General features: G+C 27.1%; 1 pseudogene; it reads right to left on the bottom strand.

Moving 5' to 3' along the window:
- Nucleotides 1-7,580: 7,580 nt before the first annotated feature.
- Nucleotides 7,581-24,388, bottom strand: LOC124943570 (annotated as a pseudogene).
- Nucleotides 24,389-25,024: the final 636 nt, after the last annotated feature.

Here is a 25,024-nt window from a genome sequence, read left to right as displayed (position 1 = left end):
TTTCAAATTGTATGTGTTGAGGCACTATCTACGAGACAACTACATTTTGCATTTATCACGTGTTCGCTTCCAAGAACCTTCATTTTCTTCATTAAATAAAATATAATATTAATAATTAATAACACACAAATAATAATAATAATAATACAAAAGGCATCATCAAACTAAATATATATGTAAGGAAATAATTAATACTACTTTTATTTATATTTTTTTTTTTCAAAACATTATTAAATATTATAAACAAAACAAAACATATCAAATGACCTAATTCCTATTTTCACGCTCTACAAGAAATTCGGCTACGTCAAACCCGGAAAAATCGATGGTCCCTTTTCCTTTTAGCGATGTTTGATAAAGATTGATAAAATGTTTCGGCGTGCGACCGGTACGTGACCAATGACCTTTCATGTCGCAACGATAGCATTTTGAAAAGCAAGAAAAAATTGAGCATTTTTTCCACGGTCTTATTAATTTGATCCTTTTTATCATCGTTGCGGATATTTTGTCGACCACCACCACGTCCATGACCTTTTCCGCGAGCACGGCCTGATAAATGACTACGGCCACGACTACGATGTCGTCCTGTACTTGTCGTACGCCGAAGCATTTTATCAATCTTTATCAAGCATTGCTAAAAAGAAAAGGGACCATCAAGTCCAAAAGATATTTTATCATCACCGGGAGTCAGAGTTGAGTTTGACTCGATGGTCCCTTTTCCTTTTAGCGATACTTGATAAAGATTGATAAAATGTTTCGGCGTATGACAGGTACATGACTAATGACCTTATATGCCGCAACGATAGCATTTTGAAAAGCAAGAAAAATTTGAGCATTTGTTTTCCACGATCTTATTAATGTGATCTTTTTTTATCATCGTTGCGGATATTGTGTCGACCACCACCACCACGTCCACGACCATTTCCACAGGCATGGCCTGAAAAATGACCACGACCACGACTACGATGTCGTCCTTTATAATTATATGATGCCACATTCACTTCAGGGAATGGGTTCGATCCAGTTGGACGGGCCTCATGATTTTCATCAAAAGCTCATTATTTTATTCGGCCAATAATAGACATGATATTAATTATGAATATTTTTCAAAATCTTTTGCACGATATTGATGTTGTAGGAGCACATTCGATGCATGAAATGTGGAGAATGTTTTCTCTAACATGTCTCCGTTAGTAATAGTTTCTCCACATAGTTTGAGTTGAGAAGTAATCCGAAATAAAGCATAATTATATTCACTCACTGATTTAAAGTCTAGTAGGCGCAAATGCAGCCATTCAAACTAAGTTTTTGGAAGGATGATAGTTTTTAATGATCGTACCTTTCATTCAAATTGTTCCATATGACCAATGGATCTTTCATAGTGAGATACTCAATTTTTAAACCTTCGTGAATATGACGATGAAGGAAAATCATTGCTTTGGCCTTATCTTGGTCAGACGAAGTGTTTTCATCTTTGATGGTATTTCCAAGACCATTAGCGGCAAGATGAATTTCAGCATCTAAAATCCATGAAAGGTAATTCTTTACGGTGATGTCAAGAGCCGAGAACTCTAATTTCGTAAGGTTCGACATGAAATTGTTAGATGAAATAGTTAAGATTTAAAGTATAAGAGAATACCGTTGTCAATCTTGATCGATTTGGTTTTCACAAATGAGGTGCAAAAAATTGGCTACCACAATCGAGGAGGGAGTCTTCGACCTTTGCTTCAGGATTGAGAGTTATCGTGCTGATAACATGTTATGAACATACAAGATAAGGAACAAGAGAGATAATAACGAGAGAATATATTATTGTTTATCAAAAGGATACCTTTACAATATTTCTATGTGTCCTATTTATAGGATTAGATACATATAAATAAAAAATCTTCATAATAGTGGAATATAAAACCAAGAGTCTTACAAATGACATCCATTAAATATATTGAATTTATAATAGAAAGTTAATTATTAAATTGGTTTAGTTTTAATGTTTTTGTAATTTTTGTTTTGTCTAAATGTAATTTAGATTGAATATATACATTTATTTATATATATATATATATATATATATATATATATATATATATATATATTTACACAATTTAAAATACTTTATATTTTTTTAAAGTAGAATTTAGTAATTACATTTTATTACTTTATTTTTTATATATTTTTTATATGAAATAGTGACTAAAGTTCATAACTATAAAAAAAAAACTCAGCAATATTTAATAATGTGATCATTCATTTAAGATATCTTTAAAATGTTTTCAAATATTTGATTTAAATTGATTTAGGGTCTAAGCATTGTATTGTTCTTGATTTAAAATAATTTAGTAATATTTATAACATTTTTGAACTCTGTCTGTGACTCACTATAGGGCTGATAAACAAAGAGAAGATGTGTACGAATAAGATATCCAGTAACAAGAAAAAGGAAAAACATTGATAAAAAGACGAGTCGCGGATGAAGAAAAATATTAAAATTGAGGATGTGAGATAATCGACAATAAGAAGGAAAATTTTCGATAATATGACGAGTGCGAATGAAGAAAAATATTAAAAGTGAGGATATAAGATGATCGATATGTCTTGTCGGTTTGTGCTTAATGTTCAATGTAAGAGTAGGTGATGGTCAATTATGTCATGTCATTGGAGAGATTTTATCAATTATATATTCATTAACATATCAATAAATTATAAAATAAGATAATTGTTATATTTTTGTTAAGTTATTGTATTATAATTTTTAAAATATTTTAAATTAATTAGTATGCAGTAATATTTATAAAAATATTAATTGATGATAACATTTATTGTATTATTATAAAATAATAATAATTTAAATATATAAAATATAAATAATTAAATCTAGAATTTATTTAATAAAATTAATTTTTATATATTTTCTATATATCTATTATTTATATAATTCATTTTTTTATTCATTCTATTTTTTATTTGTTATTTATTAACAATAATTAAATATATATTTATAAATTGAATTCAACCATCAAAATTTGTTTAATAGTTAAATGATTAACATTTTAAATTTGAGACCAATGTTCAAGTTTCATTTGGTGCAAAATTTAAAAAGTGTATTATAAATGTTAAAATGAATGGTGATATTAATTATGAAATTTTAAAGGATAAAATATGATGAAATATGTATATTTAAATTAGATGTATGAATGAATGTTGGTTCGAATGTCAATAATAATGATATATGTGAGAGTTTGAATTTGAGAAATAAAGAAATCTATGTATTTAGTGTTTATTCGAATTAAAGGGACGAATCGGCACCCATTTATAAAGTATGAATTACTTATTTTCCATTTTTATAATTTATTTGATGGGTTTTGTATTTTGATCATTTGCATTATTTAGTTTTTAGTTTTATCAAAAATAAATTTATAATATTTTTAATTTGTAATAAAAAAATATAGTATCTTACAAATTAATTAAATTTAAACAAATCTGTATTTTACCTATATTATTTTATTTAACATTAAAAAATATTAAAAACCACTATTACCATTTAAACTAAATTAGTGATTTAAATTAAATTAGTGAGTTATATCTAGATAAGTTTTAATATATAGTTAATATATATAAATGAACTATTTATATAAATATATACTTTTAAATTAATTTTTTCTCTATATAGATATTTTGTGTTACGTTTTTACTGTTATATATATATATATATATATATATATATATATATATATATATATATATATATATATATATATATATATATATATATATATATATATATATATATATATATATATATATAAATAAAGTTGTCACTTTAAATGTTTAATTTTGAATATCTAATTTAAGTGAATGACTTGAGAGTCATACTTTTACAAGTATAAGGACCATTTTGTAACTTTGTTAAAAATACTTTTGTTTCACTAGTAATGTTATTGATTTGAGCCATGTATTTATTTCAATTAAACGCCTAACTAATAAATGTTGTTAATTTATAAGGTAAATTATATGAGTTTATTATTATTATTCTCAATTATTACGATAATTTAATATTATTATTAATAAATTAAAAAACTATGTAAATGTAATTGTAATTGCTTTAATTATTTTGAATAAAATGTAAAAGTAAATAAAGAGGCAAACAATGTTAATTGTTGGATGATTGATGGTTTTATTTAATGATTTATCTTGTCAACAATATAAAACCATCTTCTCTCTATCCCATCATCTTACACCATATCATCTATCTCTCTAGAGTTACAAGAGATGATTTTTTAGATAATATATTGTGATCTCGGTGATAATTTATGTACGTTTGTCAAAATTTAATGCGTAGTGATTCTAGTGTTAAATCACAACTAATTTCGTTGTACCTTAGGAGACATTCATCTAATAAACTCCAACACAAGATAGAGACGATGAAACTGTCTTAAGAAAAATATTCTAAACACATTACTCGAATAAACATTTAACATCGGTGATTTTGTTCTTTGTAGATTTTAGTTGATTTTTGTTCTTTGTAACATTGTATTTATACATATATTTTGTTATTTAAAAACAAAATACCTAACATAATGTTTCTTTGGAAAGCTTTTCATAATGCTCCCCCAACTCTTGAAAATAGTTTTCGACGACAAATCTCGTCATCCCCTATATGTCCTAGGTTTTCTTTCAATATAGAAACGGTTGAACACTCATTGTTACTACGCCAAGAAAATCTTGTTACATTCACTATCTAGTTTATCTCATTCTGAATATTTCATTAATAAATTTGACACATGGTTTACTTGAGACTTTTTAATAGAAACTGTCATTATCTCAAATGTTTTTTTAACAATACCATTTTATGTTGAAATCAATGAAAGAAACATAAATCATTCTTTGTTTGATAAATCAAAATTCTTAACTTCAATGTATCAACTTGGTCTAAGTGATGTTTGAGACTATTTGAATTACAAGAATAATGATGGTATTTATTAAACTGAGACTTTCTCAAGAGTTGTTATGTGTTGAACATCGTCGAACATTGGACGAATAAAGATCAACTATAATGCATGTTTTCTTGAAAATAGATCCAAAGCGTTTCAGAATCATTATTCGGGATCATATGGGCAATTTTCTCAAAGTCTTTGGCCATAACTTCAGATGCCTTAACTCTGATGTGGTCAATACCAATGCAATTCGTCAAGTGATGTGGACAATCATGACACAATGTCAATTTTGAGTTAAACATTAAACACTGAATTTGTGGGTTCATTAGCATTACGAGTGATGTTGGTGGTGAATAGGGGTGAGCAAATTAGTTAACCCAATTCATATTACTTATCTCATATTCAACCCAAATTAAATTTATCCAACCCATAGTTCAATCCATATTATGGGTTGGATAAATTTAATTTGGGTTGAATATGAGATAAGTAATATGAATTGGGTTAACTAATTTGCTCACCCCTATTCACCACCAACATCACTCGTAATGCTAATGAACCCACAAATTCAGTGTTTTGCTACTGCCTATAATTTTAATTTTCGCTATCGTTTTTCTTTTATGTTCCATCACTAAAAACTTCTTTGTAATAACATTATATTTCAATAATTAATTGGAAGATAATTTATCAATTGTAAATAAATTTTGAATTCTTAATTTTATTTATTTATATTTATTATTTAAATAAAAAAAATTAATTTAAGAAAAAGAATTTCATTCATTAATAATTAAATACACTACTAACAAAATATAGTTAAGGAGAGAAATGATAATAAGAATACAAAATGTCGTATTCAATTTTTTATTTAAATCGATCAACGGTTGACCCACACGAACTGATATGGGTTATACCCATTTATTTCACACCAAGATCCAAATCGTTATATAGTAAACTAATAGATACTAAAGATTTTTACAATCTATTCTAACTAATTAGAATGATTGAAACTCAATTAAACAATTTAAAATTAATGCATAGATCAAACTAGTATGACATCCCACATATATGCTATCGCTATCATTTAAAGCGCTTCTAGTGTGTGAATTGAATCCATGATATTTTTGTTTCTTAAGTCAACTTCTGAGCCACTATAGTGGGTACTTTTGGATAACATTACTTTTACAACCATTAAAATCATAGTTTGAATCCTCAAAAGATACAATTTAAGAGAAATTATAAATATTTAAATGGAGGGTGTAGACCATTATATGAATTCAATTGTTATTTTCATTTTATAAATATTTCATTTATTTAATTGAATTTGATCATTTAATTAATAAATACGGAATGATTTAAGAAGGGTTTCAATTGGAGTTTAAACGAAAAAGTTATTAAAAAACAAATTCCTAACAGAGTTCTATGAAAAATATAAAAAAAGAAAGGATGAAAACGCACAAGTCTTATGACCTATCCAACACACAAGAGCAACACATACCCAAATTGGACATATAAAAAATGTGTTCAAAATTCAAATTTAAAAAATATTTATGTCACAGCTTATTTTTGCTAAGTTTTTTTTCCTATTGGTTTTCTTTTTGAAATTGATTGATAACCATCTAGAATTCAATCAAAGGAAAAAATGGAAGGTTAATCCCAAGAATAAATAATTCTAAAAAAAACAAAATTTCAATCGAATATAAATACCCAAGCTCCATCTCGTTTAAAGATTTTCTAACATGGTAAAACTCCCAAAATACTTTAAACATGTAAGCTATAACATTATATTTTTGAATTTTTGTAAGACTAAAATAAGCTTTTAAATGTGAATTTAATAAGCATTTAAATGAAAAATCTAAAGAAAAAAATATTTTCACAAGAAGGCATTTTTAACTCTTCTATGTGGAATGGAAGGCTTTGGATCCTTCAATACCAATTAGAATCCTTGTTACGGGATTTAGTGAGAGACAAAATAGTCAAATATTTTAATTTATTTTTTAAAATATGACTCTTTTGTCCTTTCAATGTGGGCCGTAACAAGGATTCTAACTGTTTAAATACAACAATGGGTGATGCCAATGATTTATCTCCAAAAATAGTTGTGACCAAAATGACCCAACTAACTTGCATAACATTTGGAAATGATCAAAGTACATAAACAACTAAGAAAACTATAATGATTTGAACATGCAAATTAATTCCCCAAATTAAAGTAAATAAATACCAAAAATTGAAATTTTCAATAATCAAATTCAACAATACCAAAATCCAATGTTTTGAACATGCAAGCAAATTAATTTCTCCAAATTAAGGTAAATAAATACCAAAAATTTGAAAAAATGTGATAACCAAAGATAATAAAATGAGAAACAAAAGCTTTGTTTAAATTATTGATTGAAAATGCATGATCTTGATTGAAGCTATACGGTTCGAATCATCTGTAAGATACTCCTCCCATGTTTTCTCGTTGGTTTAGGCTCTATGATTTTGATCGAGCCATCACTCAGTCCAATCGCAAATTGATGGCAATTAACGGTCATTACAATTGATTCATGTTCATCTCTACATAGTTACAAATTAAGAATTAATAAAATATTCTTATCACAAGTAATAATGTCTAGTTATTATTGTTATATGAAAAAATTAAAAAGTTTACCATTCCAATAGAGTCTTGTGCAGGTAAACATTGGGTGCAATACGACATATTATTCTTAAGTTGGAGTCGAATATTCCAATGTTCCCACCTCGAAAGGATGTGTAAATCATCATGCAATCCGACGAGTACTTGACCTCACCCGATATCGGCGACGGGAGAATCCCTATGGGAAACCACTAAACACAACAAATCATATAAGAAAAGCTTATAATTAATCTTTCATAAATTATTTATTTATTTTGTTTTTAAATACCTGAGGTAAACGAGTCATCATTAAGATGTCAAATATTGCGAGATGCATATCATATGACATGCGAATGTGGATTTTGTCAGTGTGGAACTCGACACTCTTTTCCCCAATTTGAGGAGCCTCCTCACCAACCGGGAGTTGTAAAATGAGGGAATTATTCTTATCCCAAGTATCTAAACTCCAGAAACAAAACTGCCAATATCATAATATTTATAATTAACTACAAATGCATTTTTTTAATTAAGAAACAAAACAAACATTAAGTCAAATTACTTGTCATTTGTACCTATCCACAATAACAACACATCATGATATATATCAACCATTTTTAATCTTTTTATTTAAAAAAATGTCAAACACGAAAATTCGCCACTATTTCATTACCGCGTCCATCCTAACATTGTAAACATAGATATGCCTTTCTTGTATTCCAGACAATATTATGTTTTTGTTGTGTAGATGATAAACTGTAAATGTTGAATCAGGCTGAGGTCTCATAACAGTATTCATCCCCTGTAAAATTACTCAATAATCAATAATTATGTTTGTTTAAACTACTAAATGTTTTACACTAGACAATGAAAGTTTTCTTACATTAGAGCATAACAAGTAGCAGGGTTCAAGATGTTGTAATGTAATTGTGTTCCTCAATAGAATCGACTTTTAATACAAATTAGAAAACCTTATACATATATAAAAATAAATTTGAATTTATCTCTTAGGTAAAAATAGTATACAAGAACCATAATTGAGCAAGAAACAAATTTGTAAGCTAATATAGTTAGATATCTTTGAAAGTAATAATATAATAGAATTACCTTGAGTTATTTTCTATTTTTGAAAATGTTTAGATTTTCAGTCAATTTGTTACTTGTTATTTAAAATATATATATATAATCTTTTCTTTTCAAAAAAATTAATATGTAATTATCTATTTAGATAAAAATAAAGAAAGTTACATATGATGATTTTCTTTTCAAAAAAGAAGTCAAACATGATAAATTTAGGCCTTATTTGAACATTTTTTTATTATTTTTAATTTAAAATTTAATGATTTTTATTATATATTATTAAATAAAATTATCAAAATCTTTTTTTTGGATTAATATCTTATTATTTTAATGGGTGATTTTAAAAATCTTATTATAAATAATAATGATTGATTATATAATAAATTATTTACAAATAATTTCAAATAACTCATAAGAATAAAAATATTATTAAGAAGAATAAATTATTTTCTTTGGAAAAAAAAGAATAAATTAATTAATAACCTATTGAGTTCATTTGAAAAAAAACTTAAAAATTAAGAGTTGAGAAAAAAATGCACTGTAGTAATATTTTGTGTTAAAATCTCGAGTTTTTTCATTAAACGTTATTCATATTAACATAATATTAACTATAATCATTGATTTCTTTTAACAGTTAAAACTGGATATATATATATATATATATATATATATATATATATATATATATATATATATATATATATATATATATATATATATATATATTTATATTTATATTTAAGAAGAAGAAAAATTAATTTAAGAAAAAATTTCAATATGGTGATAATGTTATTTAATTCTTTATATAGTAGCTAGATTATTGTTTCCAAATGGATAATCCATCATATTTTTTTATTTAGTTTAAATTAATCATTTCTTTAATAAATATAAGTTATTTTATTAATAAATTAATTATTTCTTTAATAAATATATATATATATATATATATATATATATATATGTTATTCTCTATTAATAAATTGTTTATTTCTTTAATATATATATAAGTAATAAGATATGTCCCAATAAGAGAAATAGGTTATTTTCTTAGAGGAATATTAGTTGCAATTTAACCAAGCTTGTTATATCAAAAAAATTATAAAAAATAAATAGTTCCAAATTTGTATTGAACAAAGTATGAAAGTTATTTACTATTAATAAATTAATTATTTTTTAACAAATATAAGATTTTTTGTATTAATAAATTATTTATTTCTTTAACAAATATAAGATATTTCCCATTAAAAGAAATATGTTAGTTTTCTAATAAGAATATTGTTGAAATTGAATAAGTTTCATATATTAAAATAGTTGTAAAAAATAAATTGTTTTCAAATTTGCAATTGAACGATGTATGAAACTAAACAAAACGTAAATTAATAGTCATACATAGTTATGACATCACTTTAACTTAAGATTAAGATGTTCTAGTTAGAAGTTTTTTATAAATTAATTTTGTTACTTAAGTTATCTTAATATGTCAAAAAAATTAAATTAAACCTAATAAAAAAAATTAATTACTTGAAACAGTTTTTTAGTTTAATTTTTCATCTAAATAAATATTAAAATTTACATCCCAATATAATTAGTTTTATTTTTTATTTTCTCTTTCTCTTTCTAATCTTTTTTAATGATAATGAATATATTTAAATTTAAAAAAATAATAAAACTAAATTTTATAAATAAAGAAAAAAATTAAGTTAAACACAATTTATAATCTAGACACACATTTTTATCCCAAATTCATAATATATTATTTATTTTAAATTTTAAATTTTTCAAGATTTATTCAAAGACCATTGCACAATTTTAATTGCATGATTATATTACGACACAATGTCATGTCGATCGACCTCAACTACTATTCTTTTGATACCATTCTAAAGCATATAAATCAAATCAATGAGCTATACTCTAATCATAACCTTTCACATATCAATATATGGGGCCGTGATAGGGATGCCGATGATGGGCCTCCGACCATACAGCGAATCCTACGTGGCTGCCTTGAGGAGAAGTGCGGATGTTTGGAATCGTTGTTTTCGGCAATCTTCTTTTTTTTGACAATTTCGAACTGAAAAAATGACAAAGGTGAACGCTCCATATAACTATTTATTACGATCCATATATCTACCTATTATGCTCCATATAACTACATATTATACTCCATACAACCACTTATAACGCTTCATATAACTACTAATTACGCTTCATATAACTACTTAGTACGCTTCATATAACTATATTTTACGCTCAATATAACTAGTTATTACGAAATATAACACGCAAAAGATAACTTACCTTCTAAAATCTTGGTTGTCAACATCGTTGGTCTTCCTCTTTCGTGTCTTCGGGATGGTCTTCCTCTTTCGTGCATTCGGAGTCGTTACAATGTCGGAATTAGGGGGACGGTAGATGGGATGTTGATATCGGTAGCAGAATCCATTGATCTTAGAGAATAGATAGCAAGAAGCGATTGGATATTGGAGAATACGTACGGCGAGAATATAAGAGGAGGCGAGGGGCTTCCACATCGAGACGGATAACAAGTGGCGGCAAGAAGAGATTGATGGAAATGGTTGAGCGCTTCCACGGCGAGACAGAAAATGCATCACGGCTCGACTAGGGTTTACACATGAGGGAGCGAAAAGAGATAATAATGAGAGAGAATCAATGCTTAGACTGACGGCTCGACTAGGGTTTACACAACAGGGAGCGAGAAGAGAGAGTAATAAGAGAGAAGGGCAGGCGAAGAGTCACAGATTAAAGCTATTTAATTTTTTTAATTTTTTTTTTAATTCAAAAAATCCAGCGTGGCAATGCCACATAGATTCGCTTTATGATCTAAGCCCCACCCTCGGCCCCAAATCATTATTCTCAATATATGATATATTAATATAACCCTAAACTCAACCACATATTCTCAATATCGACAACATCTCACACTCCTAATTTCATTTAATTACATTTAATAAATGTGATTGTTGAATTAAATTTATAATTATATATATATATATATATATTTAATATTTGTTAATGAATAAACAAATAAAAAATAAAATAAATAAATTATATAAATAATAAAGATGGAAAGAGAAGATATACAAATTATTATTTTTTAATAAATTAATTAAAATTTTTAATTAGAGATTGAGGTGAAAATATTTTTTAATTTTAATATATAATTATAAATTATAAAATAATTAATAAAAAAAAGTTTTTTTTATGTATATATAAATTAGAAAAAATATAAGATTTAAAAATATTAAATTAAGAAAAAAAATTAAAATAATATTGTATCTAATAAATATATAAAAAAATATTTTAATCAAAATAAAAAATTATTTAAAAAATATGGAGGGAGAAATATATATTAATATAAAATGAAAATAAATAATTAAATCAGATTAATTTATTTTTATTTAAATATATCAAGAATTAATTTTAAATATATTATTATATATATTTAATATATAATTATATAAATTATAAAATAATTATAAATACAAATATTTATTGATGTAGAATTAAAAGAGAAAAAACCCATTTTAACATCTAGATGAAGTTTGATAATTAATTATATACACATTCTTTATTTTTTAAATACTTTTTAGTTTTTATTAAATAAAAAAATAAAAAATAAAAAATAAAAGATATTTTGTATAATTTATACAATATACATTTAACTTTGGTTAAGTTTATAATTAAATGAATCTATTAAGTTAATTTTATCAGACAGAAGTTTTAAAATCTCTCTCTCATCATTTGTGAATCTAAAAAAATGGAAGGATAGATGAAGAAAGAATGACGTTACAGAACAAAGTAAAAGATATATAAAAGTGAAATTATTTATTTTTTCCACCAAAATCAAATTATTTTCATCTATCATCTTAACGATTACAATACTAATTATTTAATCATTTATTAAATTGTTACTATTTCCATTCATAAATTTGATTAAAAAAAATTACCAATGAAACTGTATGTTTGTTGTTTCTAGTTAAATAAAATCATAGTTTATAAATCTTAGCCTTTCATGCAAAGTTTATGATAATTATTTTTCTTCAACAAGTGATCAATGTGGACTTGTTTCTCCTCCATTTTAGTCTCCAATAAATGATTATTCTCAGCCTTAAACTTGTCAAACTTTACTACCATCTCTTCAACCAACTTTTTCTTGTTAGATAGCTTCAATTTCTACCCATTGGTCACCTCTATTTGATCATCAAAATCTCGTTTCAATTCCTCTTTTCCGATCAACTGTCTTCTTCTCCTCTTCCAAATCTCCCTGTTCACTCGACCGAGTCCCAACAAAATAACTTTCTATTTCCAAACAAGCAATAACAGCGCGCAACTTGTTCAATTCGGACACAAGGGTTGAGTTCTCGAAGATTGAAGAGAAGCTTTTGATTTGAGGAGAGAGTAGGGGTGAGCATAATTTGGGTTCACCCAAACCCAAAATATTAATTTGGGTTGGGTTGAGTTTAATTTGGGTTGGGTTAGGGTTATCCAAATTATATAAATTTAATTTAATTCTCTATTATTAATCAAATATAAACTAATAATCTTCCAACTTTAAATCGAACACGTTTTTAACATGTTTAACACGTTTTGAACACGTTTAACACGTTTTTAACACGTTTTTAACACGTTTTTAATATTTTTAACACGTTTTCACACTTATAACACGTTTTTCATATGTTGAACACGTTTTCACGTTTTTGGCACATTTAACACGTTTTTGACATGTTTAACACGATTTTCATGTTTTTGTCACGTTTTTCACGTTTTAAAACGCTTAACACGTTTTTGACAAGTTTAACACGTTTTTGGCATGTTTAACACGTTTTTGGCATGTTTAACACGTTAACATGTTTTTATAAGTTTAACACGGTTTTCATATTTTTGGCACGTTTAACACGTTTTTGACATTTTAACACGTTTAACACATTTTTATATGTTTAACACGTTTTTCACACGTTTAACACGTTTTTTTACATGTTTAACATGTTTTTCACGTCTTTGGCATTTTAACACATTTTTGACATATTTGACACGTTTTTCACACATTAACACATTTTTACATAATTAACATATTTTGACATGTTTAACCTGCTTTTTGCACATTAACACGCTTTAATAAGTTTTAACACGTTTTTGGCATGTTTAATACATTTTATGCATGTTTAACACGTTTTCACGTTTTAACACGTTCATTTTTTCACGTTTTGGCACGTTAAATGTGTGAAAACATATTAAACGTGTCAAAATATGAGAAACATGTTAAAAGTGTCAAAAACGTGTCAAAACGTGCCAAAACGTGAAAAATGTGTGAAAATGTGTTAAGCATGTTAAAATCTTGTTAAGCGTGTCAAGAACGTGAAAAACGTAAAAACATGTTAAATGTGTCAAAACGTGTTAAATGTGCCAAAGACGTAAAAAAATGCATCAAAATGTGTTAAATTTGTCATAATCATGAAAAACATGTTAAACGTGTCAAAAACGTGTTAAACGTGTTAAACATGCCAAAAACATGAAAAACATGTTCAACGTGTCAAAAATGTGTTAAACGTGCCAAAAACGTGTTAAACATGCCAAAAATATGAAAAACGTGTTCAATGTGTCAAAAATGTGTTAAACGTGCCAAAAACGTGTTAAATGTGTCAAAATGCATTCAACGTGTGAAAACGTGTTAAACGTGTGAAGAACGTACTAAACGTGTCAAAAATGTGAAAAACGTGTTAAACGTGCCAAAAATATGTCAAAATGTGTTAATTGTGTCATAGTCGTAAAAGACGTGTCAAACGTGTTAAAAACGTGTTAAACGTGTTAAACATGCCAAAAACAAGAAAAATGTGTTCAACGTGTCAAAAATGTGTTAAACGTGCCAAAAATGTGTTCAACGTCTTAAGAACGTATTAAACGTGTCAAAAACGTGTTAAACGTGTGAAAAACGTATTAAACGTGTAAAAATGTGGAAAACGTGTTAAACGTGTCAAAAACGTGAAAAACGTTTCAAAACGTGCCAAAAATGTGAAAATGTGAAAACGTGTTAAACATGTCAAAAACGTGTTGAACAGATAAAAATGTGTTAAATGAGTCAAATACATGTTAAATGAAAAAATAAAAAAAAATAATTTGGGTTATCCAACCCATACCCAAGCCATATTAGTAAATAATATGGGTTCGGTTACGGGTTGGGTAAATTTAATTTGAGCTGAATATGGGTTAGATAATACGGGTTGAGTTTACCCGTTTGCTCACCCTAAGAGAGAGAGAGAGAGAGTCAACAATTTGAACGAGGGGTTTAAGGATATCGGAAACGCTGAAACGCTGGAGGACCCATTTTCCACCATTGTAGATAGAATAAATGTTCGTGAATCTAGCTAGGGTGAGGAAAATTACCGATATTAAAGGTATATTGAAAATACCGTACCGTAATATATCGAAAATATCGACTTTTAAGATATACCGAAAAAAAGTTAAGGTATGATACCGATACCGTAATTATTGGTACGGTAAAGGTATGGGATTTTTAAAATTTTGGTATATCGAGATATACCGAAATACCGAAATATTATTTATAAGTTAATATATATATATATATATATATATATATATATATATATTACTTATAAAGAAATAATTAAATAGATTTGAAATTAATTTAATTATAGAAATATATTTTTTTTGAATAATATCAAAATATAATTATATTGAAATATTATTCAATATATATAATCTCTACCTTACCGATGGGATTGATTTTTTTTAAATTAATATATTTTTTAGGTATCAAAGGTATAATACCGATACCGTACCGAAAATAAGGTATACCAAAATTAAGGTAAAGTAAATGTATGAATTTTTTGTATATCGAAATTAAGGTATATCGAAACAAGGTATACCGAAATCAAGGTAAGGTAAATGTATGCATTTTTTGCATACCGAAATTTTAGGTAAGGTATAAGGTATGAATAAAATATTAAGATATACCGTACCGACCCACCCCTAAATTTGGTTACCATTGGTGTACTTTAAATATGCTAGAGAAACAGGGTTTGTGGAATTGGAAAGGGTTTTTTATTCTTTCTTAGGAATGGGAAATGGAAGAGACGTTTCAAGTGAAGAGGAAAAACTAGGCTCTTCCATTTGTTATCATCTTATTAAATATTTCTGTTTTATCGAATGATGGATATCTGAATACTAATCAATTAAATTAAAATAAATATATAATATTATTAATATATTTATTTAATTTTGTTTTTATATTTTATAAAGTTTTAAATTTTATTTTTAACTAAAAATATAAATTTTTAATATATTATATTATATATAAAAATTAATTTCATCATATAAATTAATAATTAAATGAAAATTATTTATTAATAATGTCCCTAATAGATTGTATGGGAATCTAAAAATAATTGATTTGCAACCAGTGTTTCGCAATTATCTTTACATTAAAAATGGTCTTTAGCAACTGTTTTAACATTAGTTTGAACTTCGCAACTACATTTGCCAGTACCGTTAAAAATTGTAAATACCTGGTTGTAAATTTGAATTAGTGTTTACACTAACTGTTTCAACAAAAAATTTATAGATGTAAAGTAAAAAATTTATTTTTTCTGAAATTGTAATTAACCATGATTAATATATGATTGTCATAGATTTTGTAATATATGTTTTATTAATAAATCTAATATTTTGTAATAGAAATTCTAATAAAATGAATTTATTTAACAATAAAAATATATTCAACATAAAATGCAATAACCTATAAAATTATGAATTATAATATGTTTTGCAATAATCAATATAACAAATATATGAAAATGAAACAATAAAATTTACACATTTTTATGCAACCATATCTACACTATTTACATTAAAAATATATTCAACATAAACTGAAATACTTTATTAAATTACATAATGTAATACTCTTTACAATACCTATATTTTTTTTATTTGTAAATATATCTTGATGTTTTATTTGCAATATTTGATTTGAAATTTTATTTAAAATATTCAATATATTTTCGTGTATTACATCATTATCATTTTTTCGCAATGTTATAGATAAATTATTTTATTGATAATACTGCATTATATTCAACGCTTAATTCTACAGCTATGTCTACAATTACTGCAATTACCTTATGCATAATTTTACAATAATATTAACAATAATTTTTACAACTTTATTTGCATTATTTTAAATACACGATTTGCATAATTATACATAATATATTTTCAAATTATATTAAATTTATAACATTCTGGGCATTATTTTAAAAACTAATATTACTAATTCAATTAATCTTTTTTTAAAATGATTCCCTATTTAATATATATATATATATATATATATATATATATATATATATATATATATATATATATATATATATATATATATATATAATAACCAAAACAAACAATTATATGATAAATTTATTATAAACTAACATAGTTCATTATAAATTTGCAAATGAAATACATCAAGTAGTAAAATTTGTACATTTTTATGTAACCATATTTATACTATCTACATTAAAAATACATTCAACATAAACTACAATACCTTATTAAATTACGAAATGTAATACTCTTTACAATACATGATTTACATAATTGTATATAATATATTTTCAAATTTTGTATTAAATTTGCAACATTCTACGTATTATTTCAAAAACTAATATTATTAATTCAATTAAATCTTTTTTAAATGATTATTTATTTAATATATATATATAACCAAAATAAATAATTATATGATAAATTTATTGTAAACTAACATAGTTCATTACAAATTTACAAATGAAATCCATTAAGTAGTAAAAGTTCCCAAAATATTGTAAAACATGCCAAAATATTTCAGAGCACAATGTAATGCATTGATCTCTATTTGTTGTCTATTTGTTGTCTGCTCTTTCTTGTGACAAATGGGCCAATGGATGCGTCAAAGGCTGGAAGGATAAGAAGGTGTGCCCATTAACATAAGGTGGAACGAAAGCAATGTTCATCAGTGGGAATTTGGTCGAGAGATTGCAATGCCACCTGAAGAATTCATTACAAAGAAATCACAATAACAACCACTTTATTGGCTTGAAGAGTTTATACATTTAACACGCTGTTGAAATGTGTCGAAACCTATAGCATGTTGAAATCAGATTTCTTGTGAAGTATAAAATATACAAAGAACACAAAATATGTGATGAAAATAGAACTACAATAAACGAGCCTAAAAAGTAGCTTAACATTTTAAGTAACATATGTAGTATGCCAATCAATGTATTTATACAATGAATGTTTATTGAATTGTATAATGATATAATGTATTCAGCCAAAATATTTTATCCTAGTAACCTGAAAATTAATCTCCCACTAGGTTCGCCACATATCTTCTTAACGCCTCCTAGATCCACTATCCTAGTAACTCTCTCTAGGTTTTTCCCAAACAAGAAATGCAACCTATAAACACACATATTATCATAACCATCTTCAATCTTCAATTTTCAACTTTCAAACATTACAACGAGTATGTATATACACAAACATGGATAGATGGTTGTCGTTTACTATAGTAGATTTGAATCCAATCAACATTCATCACCAACAGAACATAAAGATAAGATATTGTTAATTAGAAGTACTAACAAACGATAATCAAAGAGGGAAAGGGGAGTTGATGATAAGCAATTGGGACTTGAGAGAGAAGAAGCAAAATTTGCCCATATCGTTTCTGTAACAAGATTTTAAGTGGAATTCATCTTTCTCTGCTCATTTACAACAATTAGAATTTAGAAGCAATCAATATGTGCTTTTATCAACGACACAACTAATTTATGAAACTATTTTCAAGCATATTGATAATACTTTGAGTTCTATGAAATGGTCTTTATGTTTGATTTAGTATATCATAGGTTCTATATTATCACTAAGAAACAAAAAAATCTATAATTAAAATTTTCAAATAGAGAGATTTTTTTAAGTGGGTTTAATTTGAAAGACAAATAATCATTTCATATATATGACAAATTAAGACATCAATATCATAATTACCTTACCTTAATAAAGTGGTTTAAATTGGACTGATTCAATAAGCTTTCATGTAGATATATGATTTGTTTTCTTAAGATTCCATTTACCTAGAAGGGATTTTAACATGTTTTCACTCAGAGCAATTATCTTTCTTGATGAACATCCGTAAAATGTTCATAGGTCCCTGTCATTATATTGTACCATTAATTAGATGAATAGATAATTGATTATCGTGAGTCAAGTTATAACCTTAAATTCGGATCATTCATGCATTGGGTGAAGAACCAACCTTGTTTACAACTATATCTAGAATATATCAGTTGTAAACACAATGCCAAGTTAGGTATCGCAAACTATGAGAGCAAAGGATATGGAAATCATTTAGGAGATGTTAAGGCAGATACTGGAATTATGTTATGATATTCTTTAGTTAATAAAGCTTATAGAGTGTATAATAATCGAACTCTAACTGTTGAAGAATTTTATCATTTCGTCTTTGATGAATTCGTTGAAAGCAATTCTGATGAAATCATTGAAGTTGTTAACAGGTTGGAAGTAACTACACTCCAATCTGATAGTGATGATAAAGCTCCAGTTAACAGGATCAACACGGCTGATCAGACGGCTGAACCAGTTGATACTCAACCAGACGACTAAACTATAAGTCAACAGACGACTAACAGTCCGAACGTCGTGGGGTCATCTGACTAGACATCTGATCCTTTAGGACCAAACTTCAAATAGAACAGAAATCATCCACCCGAATTAATAATTGGTAATTCTAATGCTCCTCTTAGGACAAGACACCAATTATTGCATAAAATTGTAAACTCCGCCTTTATATCTCAAATTGAGCCTAAGAAAATCGATGAAGCACTACTTGATCCAGATTGGATCAATGTCATGCAAGAAAAGTTGAATCAATTTGAAAGAAATAAAGTGTAGCACCTGACTCCAAGACCAACTAATCAATCGGTTATTAGAACCAGATGGGTTTTTTCGAAACAAGCTTAGTGAAGATGGTTTGGTTGTGAGAAACAAAGTCCGATTGGTAGCTCAAGCCTATAGGCCGAAGAAAGAAATTGACTTTGAGGAGTCATTCGCCCCTATCGCTAGACTTGAAGCAATTAAAATCTTCCTACCTTATGCATCCTTTAAGAATTTTAAAGTTTATCAAATTGATGTAAAAAATGCATTCTTAAATGAAATTTTAAATGAGGATGTGTATGTTGAACAACCTCCTAGATTTCAATATCACTCCTTGCCTAATCATGTTTTTAAACTCGACAAAGCTTTATATGGTCTTAAACAAGATCCTAGAGCTTGGTATTACACTTTAACAAAATTTTATTTGATCATGATTTTATCATTGACACAGTAGATAAAACTTTGTTTAGATTAGTTCAAGATTCTCATATTATGCTTGTTCAAATTTATGTTGATGACCAAGGCTTTTTAGCCCCGACTATTAAAACGAACCTATGACCTAGAACCTTAGTCTTAAGGCCTGTTTGGTTCCTCTTTTAAGATTCTAAAATTATTTTTAGAATTTTGAAATCTCAAACCATTTTCTAAAAATCCCAAAAAATTAGAAAATAATTTCATAATATTTTTAGGATATTTCTACACAAAAAAATATTTTGATAAAGGCATGTTTGAGATTTATGTTTAAATCCTAATGACTTTGAATACTGATATTCTTCAAGTATTTTCCTCCCTAGTCATCAACAACAACATATATCGACATTTAAATAACTGTTGTTACAATTATTTAAATACACACAAATTTGTGCATGTCTAGGACCGGAAGAATAATTGGTTAAAATAAAATGTTATACAACCGATTTTCAAAAGTCAAATTTATAAGTAGATACCATTTTTAAAACGGGTACGAAGGATGAAGCGCGAAAGCTCTTTTTTTCGAGTATCACCAAACTACGAACTAAAAAAAACTCTAGCTAAATATACATTTGTACATGTATATTTTTTTTATTAATTTAAAAAAATCAATTGGCGACTCTATTTCAAATAAATAATCTTTTAAATTAATTATTTTTAATTAATTTAAACTTAGATTTTCAAAAATCAAATTATAATTTGATAATGACAAATCTAAAGATTATTTAAACTTGAACCCAAATTAATTATTTTCATAAATAATTTCAAAAGCTGTCAGGAATTATTTAAATTTTTAAAATAATGTTTTATTTTAAAAAGATTCCTAACACGCAAACCGATGTTGAAATGTCTCAAACCTCAACTTTCCATGAGACAAAGGTTTTTTCGGGGTTATAAATATTAATTGACTCAATTTATGAATAAAACTAATTATATTAAAATATAAATTCATATTTATCCAACATTAAATATCATGAAAAAATAAGTTGCTATAGTACACAAATAATGGGTTTTTTTTTAGAAAACTACTTAACGTTGTTTTAATAAAAAAATCCCAACGGAAAAATTTAATTTGAAATTAAGGCAAAATAAACCTTTAACTTAATTTAAAGAAATAAATACAACAACATAACACACAATTGATTACACAATCAACAAGTTCCAATATCTAGCTAACAATTTTATTCATTTATATATCTAGGTTCAATATAAGGAATGAGAAAATTAGATAAATATGACAAGATTAGATAGACATTTGAATAAAATAGGGTGGGAAGAGTAAGAAAGTAAGAACTGAGGAGTGTATTTAAATATTGATTTAAGAATGTTAAATATATGAAAAAATATTTAATGAATATGTACAAATTCTCAGTTTTGATTACTAACAGAATTACAATATTGATTTATCAATTTTGGTGGAAAATTAAAAGCAAAATTAATGGTATTCATTGAGTTAAATGGAAAAATAAGATTAAAACAAAATATAATAAGGGAATGAGTTTGAAGGATATCTAATGTATGAACAAGGCAATGCATTGCCTGCAAAACAAGCTTGCAGATCGGCAAACAAACTTGAATCAATTTGGGCAAAAACACTTAAATAATTTATTACCAAATAACACTTTTTGAAACTTAAGTAACATGACAATTTTTTCATGGACATGAAAAAGCTTGATGTGGGACAAAACACTTCTTATACAAAATGACAAATCATTTCAGATAATCAAAATTTGGGAATATTAGTGGTACCTTCAGGTAACACACTCATTCAAGGAATTATCCGCAATTAGGGATGGCAACGGGTACCCTACCCGCAGGGTAGTGAAGTACTCATCCCCGAACGCGATTTTCATTTTACTACTCAACCCTGACGGGTATATCTAATTTTATCCCCATCCCCGATTTATCGCGAGTACCCGATCACTACAACAAAACATGCATTTAGTGACACATAACTGCCCACGCTTATTAAGCGTCAGCAAAAGTTCAGAAAATAATTTTTTTTATCTACCTATGACAACCTTTATAATTTTTTATTTATTTATATCCAACATTAATGACTATCCAATGTTTTGACTAATAATGTATATCATATATTTAACTTTTAATATTTAATAAATAAATAAATAAAAATATGAATACATAATAATTACAATATTAAAAAAAAAATTTAAACAGTTTTTATTTTCACTCTCATCCTTAACTAATTAGTCTTAAAAAAAATTGTAAAATTATAAAATTTTTAAATATTTGATCAGTTATAATTTTATTACAAACTAGTCAAATTATTTAATATCTAAAATAAAATAAATACATTTTTCATCGTCAACTTTTTAATGTGTGAAATATAAAGAAAACTAAAAATAGGACATCCACACGATGAGATAGATGAAGTTAAGTAGAGAGAGGGTGATAAAGTTCAAATCCAGATGGCAACTCTGTTAATCTCCACATAAACTCAACTTCTCACCTTCTAGGTTTTCCTTCAACTTCTGATCTTCCGCCGATGACTCCGACGACGCCGAAACTAAATCCACTGCTGCTGATGCATCATCATCATCAGATCCAGACAGTTTCGACAACAAACTCTCTCAAATCAGGTTGCGTTACCGCAGCGGATCTGGAAAGAAGGCTGAGATTCGCAAGAGCCGAAAAGGACATAAATCATCTCTTCTACAAGGTCATTGCAATCAACGGATGTTGTTCGAAAGGAGATGATCTCGAAAGCTCTTAGTTGACCTAATTTAGATTTGAGAAGCCACAGGTATCTTCCAACCCTCCTCCTCTGCGTTTTCCTCTCATAATTTGACTTAGGGGATGACAAATGTTTTGAACAACAGGAAGGGGAAGGTAACTCAGTAGTAAACAAACGTCTCTACCTAGTTTGGTTACTCAACTTTCAAATACCAGTTGCAGGCAATGGCTGAGGAAGAAGTCAAACATAACAGGTTAATAATTCCAGTTCATTCCTCTTCTTTGCTTTGATAGAACATTTGCGAATGTCTTCATATCTCAGAAACGTAGTACATCCTTTTCTCAAAATTTAAAATTAAAAACTCGCGATTCACCATCAACATCAAACCTCACACATTTGACATTCCTTTTCTTTTTCCCATCCCTGCATTTTATTCATAAGTAAGACAACGGAACATATGAATTATCAGATCAAATCTTAAAACAGTTTACTTACAGTGTATGATTATTGATGCCATTGATAAAACGGGCAATGTTGCTTCTGTTATCAGCTGATAACGAGACTTCTTGAGACTTCTTGATGGATCAGAAGCATAAAGCAATGTCATTATGCTATCTCCATCATCATTTTCGCGCTTCTTCAAATAATCAACATCTCCAACATATTCCGATATTATAGTCAGATCCTTTATCTGTCTATCCACTTCAACAGTATATCTATCCAAAACAACAAGGAAGAAAATCTTGAAACCAATTTTTCTGTACATGTGTATTCTATTCTTTATAGAAAAGGCATAAACTACAATTAACTCACCCTTCAATTGGGTCATAAACAACCATTAGGGGGAGGCATTCCCCTCTTTCCATCATGCTTTTGCACAAATTTAAGGCTTCACAATCCTATTTTGACAGAACCTGCACAATTTCAAATATATATATGAATTTTTACTATCCAATCGATTGAATTATGGAAGCCTCGATCTTTGTTAAGACATTTTACCTGCACTCCGCTATGCTCCAAAGCAGCAGAATTTGCGAATCTAGGAGCCATTCCGGGCATGTAAGTGAGCTCGTTTCTGTAATCAGCTCCGGTTGATGTAAGAGTTGTTGCCAGCGAGGCCATTTGTTCTAATCTCCTAGTGGGATCTTCAGTTGGAATGTAGGGCAGCAACCTTCTTCTCTTCTTTAATGATGAAAAATTGACTGTTCTTTTTCTCTTCTTTTTGTTTTCTGCAAGTATTATAGAGATAAGAGAAATCTTCAGTTCATCAATGGCATCCTTTTTAATTGCGAAAAATATTTTAATTTTTGTTTATAGAGGTGTGTTAAAGAAACAAATTGATTATTCTATTTTTGTTGTGTTAATAACTTGATAGCAGCATGATTAATTGATATTCTGTTTTTGTTGTATTAATAATTTGTGACAGGCACTTATCATTTGTGAACAGGAACAAGAACTTCAATTTGATTTTCAGCTTTATGGGTAAGAACTTACAGTGGTGGTCTCTCTTTTTAGCCATTCCAGTTCATCCCTCTTATTTTGTTTGATAGAACATTTGTGAATGTCTCTAGATCCCAAGAAACGTAGTTCATCCTTTTTATGACCTAATAATGTATCCATTCCCAGGATTTATATAGTATTACAGTAATTACATATAGATAGTACCTTCTAGATATTAATGTCTATCTTCTTGTATTCTAGATTCTGAGGATTAGTTTCAATGAGATTGTCAAGATTGATATGTTTGTCTATGCTTTTGGAGATGAGGTAAATTTTTTAATGTTTTCCTTCATTATGAACCATATATTGTATTAACACTTCTATAAACAGAATGTAAGACTTGTCAAGGTTGCTCTTAGGATTGGTGCTGGTAACATGGTAAATGCTATTCTATGAAAGTTTCACATAAGGTACTTTTAAGAAGAAGAAAAACTTATTTTATTCCTTGCGAGGAATATGCATGATCAATATAACTTAGTATAGTAAGTGATTCTGCAGGAAAGGAACTCACTTCCATTGCCAAATATACAAGGAGATGTGCGTCGTGTGTGCTCTTGCAACAATTTATTCACATCTAGTTGTACGCTCATAACCATCACTACACTCATTTATAATATTATTCATTCAAATGATTTTTTTCCTCTCGTTTATATTTGTTTTTTTGTAGTGGATGGTGAGGCGATGGATACAGTATCTTGGACGCGATAAAATAGTGAAGTAATGGTGTGGAACAATAATCACTAATGGTGTGGAACA

This window comes from Impatiens glandulifera, chromosome 6 (assembly GCF_907164915.1).
Source record: "Impatiens glandulifera chromosome 6, dImpGla2.1, whole genome shotgun sequence".
In the NCBI taxonomy this organism is placed as follows: domain Eukaryota; kingdom Viridiplantae; phylum Streptophyta; class Magnoliopsida; order Ericales; family Balsaminaceae; genus Impatiens; species Impatiens glandulifera.
Note: the sequence above shows the minus strand (reverse complement) of the source record. Positions and strands in the feature narration are given on the sequence as shown.